Source organism: Choloepus didactylus, chromosome 11 (genome assembly GCF_015220235.1).
Source record: "Choloepus didactylus isolate mChoDid1 chromosome 11, mChoDid1.pri, whole genome shotgun sequence".
NCBI classification, from domain to species: Eukaryota; Metazoa; Chordata; class Mammalia; order Pilosa; family Megalonychidae; genus Choloepus; species Choloepus didactylus.
The window spans coordinates 88,807,437-88,823,733 of NC_051317.1; positions in this window are offsets into that span (position 1 = coordinate 88,807,437).

Here is a 16,297-nt window from a genome sequence, read left to right on the forward strand (position 1 = left end):
AAACATAATTCTAAATAACAGTAAGTGAAAGAAGAATTATCAAGAGGAGTTAAAAATATTTTGAACTAAATGAAAATGAAAATATAGCTTATCAAAATGTGTGAGATGCAGCAAAAGCAGTGCTTAGAGGGAAATTTATAGCATTGAATGCATATGTTAGAAGCAAGAAATATCTAAAATCAATAATATAAATGTCCACCTTTTCTATTTTTTTTCAAAGTAGAAAAAAAGACATAAAAATTAGAGCAGCAATCAATGAATTTGAAAACAAGAAATCAATGGAGAAAATCACAAAACCAAAATCTGGTTCTTTGAAAAGATCAACAAAATTGATAAACTTAGCCAGGCTAACAAGAAAAAAATAGAGAAGACTTAAATTATGAGTATTAGCAATGAAAGAGGGATCATCATTATGGATCCCATGGATATTAAAAAGACAATAAAGGAATTCAATCACTTAGATGAAATAGACCAATTCCTTGAAAGGCACAATATCAAAGCTTTCACAAGCAGAAATAGATCACCTAAGAAGAAATATCTATTAAAGAGATTGAAGCAATAATTAAAAATCTTAAAACAGAAAGCATCTGACCCAGAGGTTTCAGTGGTGAATTTTACCAAATTTTTAAGGAAAATATGATACCAATTTTTTATAGTCACTTCCAGAAAAGAGAAGCAGAGGAAATACTTGCTGACTAATTCTATGAAGTCAGCATTATCCTAATACCAAAACTAGACAAAGAAATTACTAGGAAGGAACACTGCAGATTGAGATCTCTCATGACCATAGATGCAAAAATCATCAAGATGATATTAGAAAATTGATTCCAAAAATATATAAAAAGAAGTACAAATCATGATCAAGTGGGATTTATTCCAGGTTATTCTGGTTTGCTAGTGTTGCAAAAACAAAAACACCAGAAATGGATTGGCTTTTATAGAAGGGGGTTTATTTGGATACACAGTTACAGTCTTAAGGCCATAAAGTGTCCAAGGTAATGGATCAACAATTGAGTACCTTCACTTGAGAATGGCCAACGGTGTCTGGAAAACCTCTGTTAGCTGGGAAGGCACGTGGTTGGCATCTGCTCCAGAGTTCTGGTTTCAAAATGGCTTTTTCCCAGGATGTTCCTCTCTAGGCTTCAGCTTCTCTCCATAATGTCACTCTAGTTGCTCTTGGGGCATTTGTCCTCTCTTAGCTTTTCTGGAGCAAAAGTATGCTTTCAACAGCCTTCTTCAAACTGTCTCTCATCTGCAGCTCCTCTTTCAGCAACTCTGTGTTCTTCAAAGTGTCCCTCTTGACTATAGCAAGCCTGCTCCTTCTGTCTGAGCTTATATAGTGCTCCAGTGAACTAATTCAGACCTTCCCTGAATGGGTGGGATCCCACCTCCATGGAAACTATCCAATCAGAGTCATCACCCACAGTAGGGTGGGTCTCATCTCCATGGAAACATTCAAAGAATTACAATCTAATCAACACTAATATATCTGCCCACACAAGATTACATCAAAGATAATGGTGTTTTGGGGGGACATAATACATTCAAACTGGCACACAGGTATACAAGGCTGGTTCAACTTTTGAAATCAGTATAATCCATCACACCAACAAGCTAAAGAAGACAAATCATGTAATCATATTAGTCAATAAAGAAAAATCATTTGACAGATTCCAATAATGATTCATGATAAAAAGTCTTAGAAAACTAGGAAAAGATACAACTTCTTCATGATAAAGAACAAACACAGAACACCTACAGTTGGCTTCATATTTAATGGTGAGAAATTAGATGTTTTCCCCTAAGATCAGTAATAAGGCAAGTATGTACCCTTTTACCACTTCTATTTGATATCATACTGGAAGTCCTAGCTAATGCAATAAGACAAAAAAAGAACTAAAAGAAATACAGATTGAGAAGGAAGAAATGAAATTGTCTTTGTTTGCAAGTGACATGATTGTTTATATAGAAAATCCTAAAGAATCAACAGAAGAAATCCTGGATGTAAAAGTTTTTACAGCAAAGTTGCAAGATACAAGGTTAGTATACAAATGTCACTTGTTTTCTTATATACCAGTATGATGGCTAGGTTCATGTGTCAACTTGGCCAGGTGATGGGGTCCAGTTGTTTGGTTAAGGAAGCACTGGCCTGATTGTTACTGTAAGGACATTTCATGGACTTAAATTATCAGTAAGTTGATTCCATCTACTGCTTATAATATCTATAATGAACTGAGGAGATTGCCTTCAACAATGAGAGATGTCTCATTCAAGCAGTTGAAGGTTTTAAGAAGAGAAGTGATTATTTCAGTAGTCAGAAGAGAGTTTCCATCTCTACTTCAGTCAGGCCAGCTTCTCCTGGAGAATCTATCAACAACTTTCATTGGCGTTCCTGGCTTGCAACCTGTCCTATGTAATTCGGACTTGTGCATCCCCACAGTTGCATAAGACAATTTTTAATAAAAATCTCGTAATATTTACAGATCTCTCCTGTTTGTTCTGTTTCCCTAGAGCACACTGATTAATACAACCAGTGTTCTAGCTTCACTGTTTCTAAAACAAATACAATGCAATGGGTTGATTCAAACAATGGGAATTTATTGGCTCCCAGTTTCAGCCTAGGAGAAGTCTAAATCAAGGCATCATTTAGGTGATGCTTTCTTCCCAAAGGCTGGTGTTCTGGGGATGGCTGCTGGTGATCCCTGGTCCTTGGCTTTTCTGTCACATGACAATGCACACAGAGGCATCTTTTCCTTTCTCTTTCAGGTCCCCATTGACTTTCAACCTCTTGCTTCCCATGGCTCTATCTCTCTGTCTGAACTTCATTCTGCTTATAAAGGACTCCAGTAATGGGATTAAGACCCATCTGGATAGGTTGGCCCATACCTTAACTGAAGTAACCTCTTCAAAAGTTCCAACTTACAATTAGTTCACATCCATAGGAAAGGATTAAGTCTGAGAACATGTTCTTCTTGAGTACATAGCTCCAAATCACCCCAACCAGCGATGAACAATTGGTCTTTGATGCGGAAAACACATCACCATTTACATTAGCACCCCCCAAAATGAAATATTTAAGTATAAATCTAACAAAATATGTTGAAGATCTATATGAGGAAAGCTACAAAACTGTGATGAAAGAAAACAAAGATCTAAATAAATGAGGAGATATTTCCTGTTCACTAATAGGAAGACAATATTGCTAAGATGTTAGTCATTCCCAACTTGATCTATAGATTAAACACAAACCCAATCAAAATTCCAGCAAGATATTTTATGGATATAAACAAACTGATTCCAAAGCATAAATGGAAAGGTAAGAGACCTAGAATAGCCAACACAATATTGAAGAAGAACAAAATTGCAGTGGTGACACTACTCGACTTCAAGACTTACTATAAAGCTATAGTAATCATGACAGCGTGATATTGTCAAAATAGACAAACAGAACAGTGGAAGAGGATCAAGAGCCCAGAAACAGACCTATACAAATGCAGTCAGCTGATCCTGACAAAGGAGTAAAGACAACTCAAAGAAGAAAGGATAGTCCTTTTAATAAATGCTGCTGGAACAATGGGACATCCACATACAAAAAAAAAAAAAAAAGAATCTAGATACATACATTATATCTTTCACAAAAATTAACTGAAAATGGATCATAGGCCACACAACAGACCAATCATAGAGCAATGCAAACCTATAAAACTTCTAGAAGATCACATAGGAGAAAATCTAGGTGATCTTGAGTTCCGAGCTGACTATTTAGAAACAATGCTGAAAACACGATCCCTGAAAGAAAAAAATAAGTTGGACTTCATTAAAATGAAAAACTGCAACTCTCTGAAAGATTATTAAGGGAATGAAAAGACAAGTCAGAGGCTGGGAGTAAATGTTTGCCAAGTCCGTATCTGATAAAGGACTTGTATCCAAAATATGTAATGAACACTTAAAACTCAACAATAAGAATACAAACGACCCAGTTAAAAAGTAGGCAAAAGAATTGATGGAGAACAGGAGATTTCAGGGCAGTGGAACTATTCTATATGATACTGTAATGGTGAATACATGAAATTATGTATTTGTCAAAACCCACAGAACTGTATAACACAAAATCAACCCTTAAGTTAACTATGGGCTTAAGTTACTAATGATATATCAACATTGCATTATTGGTTCATCAATTGAAACAAATGTAAAATGTTAAAAATAGGGGAAACTGTGTGTTGGATGGTGGTAAGGGGAAGGTATATAGGAACTCTGTACTTTTTTGCTCAATATTTTTGTGAACCTAAAAGTGCTCTAAAAATAAAGTCTACTAATTAAAAATACAGTGGGGGAGATAGATACTAGTGAATTTATTTTCTTCTTGACAGCAAGTTTGGTTCCCTTTCAGGATCTTCAGGAAGAATTTTAGGAAAGGCCTCTTGCCCTTCATTTTTCTACAAAACCTCCTTTTTAGAGAAGGACTCTCCTTATTTAGGCCTTCTCTGATTTAGGGGGCATGCTCACTCTTGTTCATCTCAACTGAAGATTAATATGAAGTTACAGATTTGTTTTCACTGTATTTGTTTTGTTTTTTTTTTTTTAATTTCTGCTTGTAGTCCTCTTATTCTCCCACTCTACTCCCTACAGAACTCTACCCAGATAACTAAGTTTGATTGCCTGGAGTGTAGTCTTTCTTAATTTTCTCCATGTTCATATAATCATATATAAACTTTAGTAAAAGGGGCATGTGTCATTGCTTTATAAAATGAGAATCATATTTTATATACTTCTCTGCATCTTGTTTATATCATTTAACAATATATTATGGGGATCCTACTAAGTCAACTGGTATAACCTTAGCTCATTCTTTTACTGATTTCATGATACTCCATGGTAAAAATGTGACCACCATTAAATGTAAATATTTTTTCATTGATGGACATTCACTTTTTTCCCAGAATTTTTGCCTCTACAAGCAATGTTTCTTATATCCATGTACACATTCCCTAATGAACTGGCATTTCTATTCAATAGATTACCAGGAATTTGATTGCTAAATTCAAGGGTACATCTATTTTTATTAATTTTTACAAATTTTCAATTTTATATGAAATGATTTATTAAAAATGAAGATGGTCTTAATTAGCAGGAAATCCCAAGTAAAATAACATAGCTAATATTAAATTAAATGATTTCAATCAAAATTAAATAATTTCAAAAGCCAAATTTTAAAAATCCTTTCAAAATTATTTATACAGAAAAATTTGTATCGAAAATGGGTTCTCGGTGTGTTTCTCCCCCTGGTTTCACTTTCTTTTTAGAACTGAAATATAAGTTGCACACAGTATATGCCCAGATATTAAGGATACTGTTCACTGAGTTTTGACAAATATACATACAAGTGTAACCCATATCTCTATGAAGATATGTCACATTTCCTTCACTCAAAAATTCCCTCATGGAAAAGGGAAGAGTGAGATGGTGCTAGCTGGAGGGGTCATTGGGTCATGGGGGAATTTGTTCATTTTAAGATGAGAGAAAATTGAGACTGGCTTATTAGAATGGTCAAGAAGAGCAGGATAGGTTGAAAAGGCAGAAAAGAGGAAATTTATCTTAAGGAATAACTGAGGAGATAGGAAGGGATGGGATGTAGAGAAACTGGCCCCGCAAAATAGGAGCCAAACCTGTTATCTTTTGACAGATGGAGAGAAGCAGTTAGAATGTAGGGCTGGCAGGAAGATGAGGGAGTTCTGTCTGATGGCTTTAATTTTCTCTGTGAAGCAGGGAGTGAGATTATCTGCTGAGAGGCAATAGGCAGATCGTGGATTAGGAGACTTGAGAGGGTTGCCCTTTTATAATGGTTGTTGAAGAGAGCAGGGGAGAGAGGTGAACAGTTCTCAGCAACACATGAGATTGAAGATTGATGTTATGGTGACACAAGTCTTAAGAGTGCTATGATTTTCCCCAGGAACATTCAGCAGCCAGGGTTTGGAATTTGAGTGGGCAGTAGGATTCATCCTGAGTTGGGATATTGCTGGACGGATATGGTGGATTAAGAGTGGAAGCAAATTCTTGGGTACACTTGCCATCTACATGTGGTGCCTATATTCCCTTCCTTTGAATCTGGGCAAACTCTGTATGTGCTTTAACCAGTAGAAATCTGTGGAAGTGATCCTACAGAAGTTTCTTGGCCCAGGCCTTAAGTTGCTAGCATCTTCTACTTCCTGTTATTGGCAGACATATTTGTGGGGTGAGGGGCAGGGAACAAGTTGCCATGTAAGTTGGACTACCCTAAGACCACCATGCTGTGGAGAAGCATTAGCTATCCATATAGACAAGCAACCTGGAGAGATATGTTCAATTTTCAATCATCCTATACCTGTTCCAAGTATTCTAGCAAAAACAAAACAGCTGGACCCAGTTAACTCACAGGACCATGAGAGATAGTAACAATTATTATTTTAAATCCCTAACTTTTGAGTAATAGAGTCACAAGATGAATAATACTGTCAAGAAAACAATGGCAATAGAGATAACTCTAGCAGACACCCGATTCAAAAAGGGAGAAAATGAGAGGCACACAGAAGTAACTGGTTGATGGCAATTTTGAAATCAGCTGGGCACACATTGCAGTTCCTTTCTATGGGCCCCTGGAGATGCTTATATTACTCCCTGGGGATGATACTCCCTGATTGCGTAGTTCTGCCCTCTGGGCACTTGATTCTGTCTCTGAATAACCCTTCCTTTTCCATAAGAAATAGCTTGCGCAGCTGACTAGTATTTACAGCCTGCTTCTGCTGCGCAGTAGGTTGGGGATCCAAAGGGCCCTTTATGTTTTGTCGTCTTCTGTCCAGGCTGATATAATTGCTTTGCAAATATTGTGATATATCTATGTATCGAGTCATAAGCCTTTCCATTAGGCAAAATCCACACTGAAAAATCTCTTTTGAGTTTTTTTTTCTATTTTGGGTCCCTGCAAAGGTATTGCAGGACAAGACCTTGCAGAGTCTTAGAAGACTCATTATTTAACACAGAGAGAGTCTCTGAAGAATGTCTTTAATAACCTTAAAAGGCCCTTTGTCTAGCTCAGGATTTGGCAAACTACAGCCTGTGGGCTGTTTTGTACAGCTTGTGAGCTAAGAATGGATTTCACATTTTTAGATAGTGAAAAAAAAAGAATATTTCATGATACATGAAAATTATACTCAAATTTCAGGGTCCATAATTAAAGTTTTATTGGATCACAGCCATGCTCCTTTGCTTGTGCATTGTATATGGCTGCTTTTATGCCACCATTGCATACTTGGGTAGTTGAGACAGATTGTATGGCCCACGAAGTCTAAAATATTTACTACATGGCACTTTATATAAAAAGCTAGTTGACTCCTGATCTAGTCAAAGTATCTAGAAACACTGCCTTAAATCATTCTGTGGTCTTAATAAAGTGTTTTTGTGATTTTATTCTTGGTTTTATCTTTGCCCTTAGACCACTTTTTGTCCCCTACGTTAATCTTTGCCCTGAGACCATTTCTTACTTTGAGAACCTTCTGACGGTTGGAAAGACTGTGCTGGGTATTCTTGTTTTCCCCTCTAAATCTTGCTGTAAAAACCAAAAAAAGCAAGTTCTATGGTTCAATTATTCTCCTCTCATTTTTTATCAAAGGTACCTAGAAGAATCCAGTAGGTAATTTCTACTTTCTACCTAGAAATCTCTTTTTCACCATATCCCCAAGATCATTTTTATCTTCCCAAGATCTCCTTTCTATGTTTCACATTAATGCAGGTGACTGTTTTGTGAAGGTTTCTGCCACTAAATACAAGGACCACCTTTTATTCATCCTCCACTAACAGTTTTATAGTATTTCCATTAACATTTAGTTGTAAATATTTTAAAATTTCAATTGTAATTTCTTATTTGCCTCAATATTTATTTAGAAATGTGATTTAAATTTTCCAAATACATGGAGTTTTTTGTTTATGCATTTTATTGCTTTCTAATTTAATTGCACTGGGTAAGACATCATTACCTGCATGATAATCATTCTCTGAAATTTTGCTAATATTTTAATTTGCCTGGATATACATTGCCAATTTTAAAAAATGTTCCATATATACTTGAGAATAATATGTATTTTCTTGGGGGCAGAACCTCTGTATCTATCTATCATCTATTAAGATATAAATATGATATGTACATATATATATTACCAGCTTCATTGTACAATAGTTGAGTTGACAATAAAGAAGTTGTCAATCTCACCCTGTAGTTCTATAGATTTTTATGTTAATGTCAGGTCTTGTAGAGGACTGTACTGACTGTAAAAGAGCACCATGACCCATTCATTTCAAAAATAAAGTTCATTATGAAATTAATTTACTAAATATAGTATACTACTAAAAAAAGAATGTTTAAGTTCCAAGTTAGATTTTTAAAAGCAAAGTATCAGTTACTTAACTTTTCTAAATCTTTACTGCCTTATTTCTGAATAGGAACAATACCTTCCACATTGGATTTGTGGTGAGGATTAAATGAAACAATATATGTGCCATGCAATACTTGCTACCCAGAAAGTGCTCAGTAAATTGCACCTTTGTCTTGATAAGAAAGTATATTCCGGTGTGAAATATGAAGTCTTATATTGATGGGTATTTCTTCACATATTGGACTGAAAAAAGTTATAAAATCTGTACTTAAATATAGTCGTAATTTTTGGTATGTTCTTTAGAAATGCAGTTGACCCCTACTATTCCCTGTGCATGAAGCCAAGTGTGAAATGGCGTTCAATGGCAACCTTTTATTCACAGCAATTCTCTCCAGGCTGCACACAGAGCTCAGAAGTCTCATTCAGTGCTGATCCTTTTCCAGTATTTATCACAGCTTAAAACTACTTTATTGGAATCAAAAGTCTTTTGTAAAACATGTGTTTTCTAGAGTGTTTTAAAAGAGTAAGAGAAAAATATTTCTCATATCTATATGAGAATATGTATATATATGAAATAACATATATGTATATAAAGTACATATACCAAGAATAGATTCATACACTTTGTCAGTCGATCTGTTCAGTTGTAAAGTTAAATCTGTGTCACCATGTACATGTGGTAGTCATTGCTCACTTACATTATTTATCAATGACATTGTGTTATATACAGCAGTATCCTTTGAAAATCAAGCTTATGGCTCATTCTGCTTTTTTTCTTCATGGAATATTCATCATCAATTTTGTGCTCACTTTGATCTATTTCTTGGCATTATGGTGACTTAAATTTGCATCATCCAGAAAGGGTACTGTGCTGGTTTGGATGTATTATGCCCCCCAAATGCCATGTTCTTTAATGCAGTCTTGTAGGGGTAGACATATTAGTGTTGATTACGTTGGAATCTATTGATAGAGTGTTTTCATGGAGATGTTACTCAATCAACTGTGGGTGAGACCTTTGATTAGATAATTTCCATGGAGGTGTTAATTAAATCACTGAAGTCCTATAAAAGAGTTCACAGACACAAGGAGCTCAGAGCAGCTGAGAGTGACATTTTGGAAAGCAGCTTGGAGAAACGTTTGGAGACAGCCATTGAAAGCAGTCTTTTGCTGACACTTTTGAGATATTAGACTAGAGTTTGCTCCAGAGAAGCTAAGAGAGAACAAAATGCCCCAAGAGCAACATTTTGAAGATTGCACCGGAGCTGAGAGAGGAGCTGGAACACAACCTGGGATCAGCACATGCCAGCCATGTGCTTTCCCAGCTAACAGAGGTTTTCTGGACACCATAGGCCTTCCTTCAGTGAAGGTATACTTGTGTTGATGCCTTCATATGGACATTTTCGTGGCCTTCGGACTGTAATTTTCTAACCAAATAAACCCCCTTTATAAAAGCCAGTCCATTTCTAGGATTTTGCATAATGGCAGCATTAGCAAATTAGAACAGGTACAAATTTGAATGATGCTTCTATATGATTTGTCTCTATGTCACAATACTAATGAATTTGATATTGGAAAAAAAATTTGTACTTAATCTGGGAAAAGATCAATTTGTTTGCTAAAGAGAGCACTGTGTTTTGTTTTAAAATGATGTGTAAACTTCAGTGACTCCATAATGCTACTTGATAATGTTTCATTTAGACAGTGCCAACTTAAAAAAGGGAAAAATGGATTGCTCACCAAAATAAAATAAAATATTCAGATATTCTTTATTGCAACTTCTATTTGTACTTTCCTTTTGTGCTTTTATGGCTACATATGGGGAATTACCATACTCACAATTTCCCTAATTTCAGTATTTTTAAATTCACATTTATTTTCTGAGATGCAGTAATAATGCTAATATTTTAAGAAATCTCCTTTGAGACATTGACCCACTTTTGTAACTGTGGGATAAAATAGAACATGGTGGCAATGAAGCATGCAAATTAAAACAGAAAATAATTATTATTCAATGAATATAAAAATAGGTTTTAGGCAAGGTGAACTGGCCTATACAGATCTTTTAATATATGAAAACCATTAGAAATATGAGTATGATGAATAACTGAATGAGATTTCTGTCAAAATAATATTTAATTTTACCTTTTATATTTGTGAAATGAACTTCAGCAACATTTTCTTCTCTACTGTTTCCTATGAAACTCTCAATCTACCTGTTGATCCTTTGATAGATCACCTGGAACCATCTAGTCCTGGACCTTGATGGGAGAAAATACTGCTTTGAGTGGTACTCAGCAACCCAAGGGCCACACGGGACCAACTAGCTTAGAGATCCTGCCCACGTTCTAATTTAGGATGAAGAATTAGAAAACTGATTCTTGGTTGCTGCTATGTATACATACTCAGATATTATCACTTTAATGGGTGAAATCAGGGCCAGCTTTCTTGATGGCATTCTTGAAAATATATATTAGATAACACTTCTGAAAGTGCTAACTTTTTCTTATAGGACAGAGAAATTTTAAAAATGTTTCAACAGTTTTTTAAATATGAAAAACATGTTTTAAAAATAAAAAAATTGCCTATTGTCCAAAATTCCAGATAAAACCTTTGGTGGTGTTGTTTTTTTTTTTTTTTTTTTTTTTTTTTTTTTTTTTTTTTTAAGGGTTTACATGCTAATGCTTACTTGGTAGTTATAAAATTTAAGCCAAAGCCTCACATGCCCAAACTTCCATATTGAGGCTCTCTACTGAGTGTAACCATGGAAAACAGTTTCTTATCCATTTCTTTTTCATTTATAAAAGGATATAATACGAACAATTCTGCAAATTCCCTTCTTATTTAATAACATATCGTGGAATATCTATGTCACACCTTTTCATTTTAATAGATTAACAGAATTTTACCACATAGATTCCTTCTTTTGTCCCTTTCTTTCTTCAACCCTCTCTCCCTCCTCTTTACCTTCCTTCTTCCCTTTCCCTATCTTTCTTTTCTCTTCGTTTCCTGACCCCCCCTTCCATCCTTTGTTTTGAAGTGTACGCACATACAAGACTCAGAAAGATATACAAGGAAAATCACATTGCTTTTCTGTGCCTGTCTCTTCTCAGTTATCACTATTGTTTTAAGTTTCCAGAGATTGCAATACATATATTGCAAACACACACATGCATGTACATACACACAACATATACAATTATATATCATTTTTAAACAATAGTGGCACAGTAGACACATCATTCTATGTACTTATGTTCCTTGGCAGTCTGTCTTGTAAATCATTCCACACCAGCATATATGGAGTGATCTTACTCTTTTAAGTGGCTTCGTAGTGTGCCACAGAAAAGATTTACCACAATTTATCTAATCAGTTTCCTATTGATTAACATACTGTTTCCACTCTTTTGCTATTACAAAAATGCCTCCATGGTTATCATTGTTATTATGATAGTGAATGTGTGTTTGAGTAGGATAAATACTTAGAAATGGGATATCTATTTTTATCTTTATAGATATTGCTGAATTGCCTTCCATTGAGGTCTACCACCAATTTATGCTTCCATCAAAAATGTATGCCATGCCTCCATTTGCTTCCCAATATGTTGTTACCAAACTTTTAGTCTTTGTCCATCTGATGGGTGAAAGATAGCACCTCATTGCACAGATAATTTACATTTTCTAAATTATGAATAAGATTAAGCATCTTATCAATTATTTAGAACCGTTTACTATTTCTGTGATCTATTTGAACTTTTTTTTTCTATTGGGTTTTAGTGTTTTCTAAGAATAAATTTTAAGGAAACCATGCTTTGTCTATCGTGTGTATTAGAAATTACTTTTCCTAGTTTGCAATTTGCCCTTTGGTTTGTTTTTATTGTGTATTATTCCATGAATAAATTTTAATTTTGCTCTTTTTTTTCTTCTTTATGAATCCTCTGAACTGGCTATTATTAGAATAGAGGAAAGAAAGTGATTTGAGTGAATTGTTTTCAAAATGAGCCACCTTCCAGTGCTTTCATTTACAAAATTTTCATTCACTTTACTTTATATGTGTCCATTACAGGAACACATATTTGGAATTAAGCTTTCCAATCTAATCTGTATTTTTATTTAAATATATCTGCTTATCCCATTATACATATTGATATAACAGATGTTTCTTGTCTTAGTTTATTACATTATTTCATTTTTTGCTTTCTGTTTGTAACTTTTTTTTGTCGTTTTATCTTTCACTGTATATGTATATAGTTTTTGTTTGCATATGTTCCTTCTGGTAATTTGAGAAGAGTTTTAACAATTATTTTTACTTTTCCTAGGGGTAGAATTTATAATTATATAATTATATGATATACTTAATTGTCCATTTATTTAGCAAATACCTATTGTTTTCCTACCAAGAAAAATGATGAAATTAGTGTATTGCCTGTGTCCCCATCTACCTTCCCATTCTCCACTTAAATACTTATCATGCCTGATTATTTTAGTTTTTAATGTGACATCTAAATTATACTTGTGCATCAATCACTTGCTGAATCAGCTTTAAAAATAACTCTGTCACCAGAATGAGAAAATAGGAATGTTCATACCATTTCCTAACTCCTCTCCACCATTAACTATCAAGAATTATATGAATATTTCTTCATGTAATAGTTTACATTTATGTTCTAGTTTTCAACTAGAATTTATTCCATTATTTTAGCCCTTGTTCTATCCCTATCTACAGTAATATCTGTGACTCTCATTGATGCTTCTAGGGAAGTCTTCATTTCATTGATGGAGGCACATTCTTCTTTCCTGAACTCTTGAAAGTAATTTTTCGTTTCTCCTTTGTGTTACTATTTGCTCAGTCTCCTTGAGTCTACATTGAACTTTTGTTTTATGATAAGTACTTGTCATGCATGCTTAAAATTTGCCCACTTATGTCCTAAGGGAAGAACTTTTCATCATTATCATGGTGGTCTTCTTGGATGTGTTTTTTCCTGCTCAGGGACTTCAATAGACAACATTCTTCTTCCTTGCCTAAGTTCTGCAATAGTTGATTAGTAAAACAAAATGGTAAGGTGTTTGGAAATCAGATTTCACTTTTCATTGACAAAAGTAATATAGGAGAATGTGGTTTATATCTATGGACAAGTGAACTTCCTAGTACAAACCACTGAATTTCAGAAATTTGCCCACAAGGCAGTAGACCTTAGAGTAGACTTTCAGTGTGGAGAACAGATGACATACTCACTTCCAAGTAGCCCATCTTCATCTTCCACACTCACCAATTGATTAAGCCATTTCTCTTCCCTAGGGAGCAACATAGGAGAATGTGGAGAGAGGCAGAGTTGTGGCTCCAGTAAAGCTCCCACCACAAAGAGAAACATCAGGATGGGGAAAATGTTCCCTCCACCCACAATTAATAGTTGCCAGACATTTCTCCTGTACCTTTTCTTCTTCTTCCTCTAGTAGTTTTAAAATCTTATATTGGGCCTTTTACCTTATTAATCATCTTAGAATGAGATGAGTTCTTCCCAAGCCCAACACTATTTGATAGTGAAATAAAGGGGAGAAAGATCAGCATGGGCTAGACAGAAATCTCTCTGGTTTACAGAGAAGCCAGATAACAGGCTTACTGTCTTCATGTGTTAACTGGTAAGCTTAGCTTCTCTTTGTCTTTCATTATAAGAATTAGTTGCTGCAGGATTACTACTCACTCTGATTCACTGCCTGTGGTGTGGATACAAAGATCTTCAACATGGCTTCCCTTGGCACTCGGTGCTGTCCTATAGGGTACAGAAAGACGTCTTGGCAGCCCTCACATCCTGACCTGCTGTTACAGGCAAGGGGCTATTTAATCAAGAGTTGTGCCACTAACTTTGGAGTTCTGGGGGTTCAGCATGAGATCTGCAGCCTAGGCATCCCCTCTCAGTGTCCTCTCTCACTCTGATAAATATTCACTGCATCTGGAAGTCCAAGTCCTTCTTCATATATATTGAGGTTCTCAGTAATATGCTTATATATTTCATCAGAGGTACGATTTCTTTTGTGAGTTTCTTGTACAGCTTTATTTTTATTGAGGTTTTCAAAAGGATAGAAGAGGGCAGAGATATATCTTTTCCATCACTTAAGAACTGGAAACCTGATTTTCTTTTTGGATTAAAAATGCATGCATAAAAGGATACCCACTTATACCCTCAGGGTAGAACTTCATACGTGTTCTACAGCTACAAGAGTTCAGTATGACTTAAAAATTCATATTTGATATCAGTTTTTCCTCTTACCAACCAGCTATGCATGTGTGTGTGTGCCTGCCTATACATATTTAGAAAAGCCTACCAACTATATATGTGTATTTATGTGCCTGTATATTTATAAAGGTATATAAAGTATTTGAAAAGGTGGTGTACAAAATAAAAAAAGAAAAAAAAATCCTCACTAATCTTATTTACCTAACATTATTACTTTTTTATAAATTATGCTTTATTTTCTTGAATAGATTTACACTCCTTTCTCATATAATTTTTATGTAGTTACAATGATTATAAAATTTTGTATCCCTTTAATAAAAGTTAATATTATAAAATATCCATTTCTATACTGTTAATGGATTTTCAAGAATATTTTCATTTTAAATGGCTCCAATAAATTGCAGCTAGTAGATACAACATTAAATTCTTAATTTCCTTTTTCTTAGACATTTTGCTTGTTCAAAAACTTTTGTCACTGTAAGTAACCCTGTAATAAAGAACTTTTGTCTTATCATTCAGAGTCTTGAAGCACTGGATTTCCTTGGATCTAGTTTCAATGTGGTGATACTATTTGCCAATGAGTTACAAAGACTGAAGCTGTAAATGATTACAGTTGCATCAAATGGGATTAGCCAGTGTTACAGGAAGTCAGACCTCACGGCAGAGCCATTACTGGGAAAGATCATTCTGAAAATCTGGAAGAGTCACTGGATCACTGGAGAAGATCACAGCTATTTCTTGTAGAGTCCTTTGGATCTTGTCAGAGTACAAGAAAAGTGCGAAGAACACCCAGGAAGCACTAACAACTATACTTATATAAATTTTCCAATATTTTAGATAGTATTTTAGTATGAATTCCCCAAATTGGGATGATTAGGTTAAAAAGTCTATACTATTTTGGGTTCTTGATAAATGATGCTGTGGCAGAGAAAATTATTTGTCCACCAAACATTGATATTCCCATTCCATACTGCAGAGTTGCTGAGATGTCACTGCCTGGCCAAGGACTACATTTCAGAGCCCTTCCTCCTTCCTCTCACCTCTGGGTGGTGACATATGAGTAATTCTTACCTATGTAACATGAGCAGAAGTGTTGAGCTAAGGGATACCTTCATAAGACTGGGTCCCTGAATGATAGTGGGTTGCAGAACTTGGCCCCTTCCCCACCTCCCAAGCCTGTCTCTGCTGTGTAGACTTTATGTGAAGAGAAATAAATATTTCTAATATTAAGCCACTGAGACTCTGGGGTGTTCACTGCACTCTTTTCTTTCCCTGGACACAGGAAGACTGAATTTCCCAGCCTCCCTTGTAATTAGATTGAGACCATATAACTGTGCTTCAGAGAATTCTGGTGAGCAAAGTGATGTTACTTCAGATGAGAGACAATTAAGAGTAAGCATGTATTTTTCAAGTTCTCCCTTTCTCATTCATGTAGCTTGAAGAGAAGAACCCTCAATGATAGAATTGCACATGGAAGTAGCCCGGACTTCTCAGTCACTTTTGAAGAAAACCCACCGTGCAGAGCTGCATGACCTTTATAAGACTGCAGTGTGAGTGAAAAATAAATGTTTATTGTGCTAAGCCACTGAGATTTCAGGGTTTCACCATTGCAGCTACAAATGGCAATATCCTGGCACATACTAACTAATAAAATTG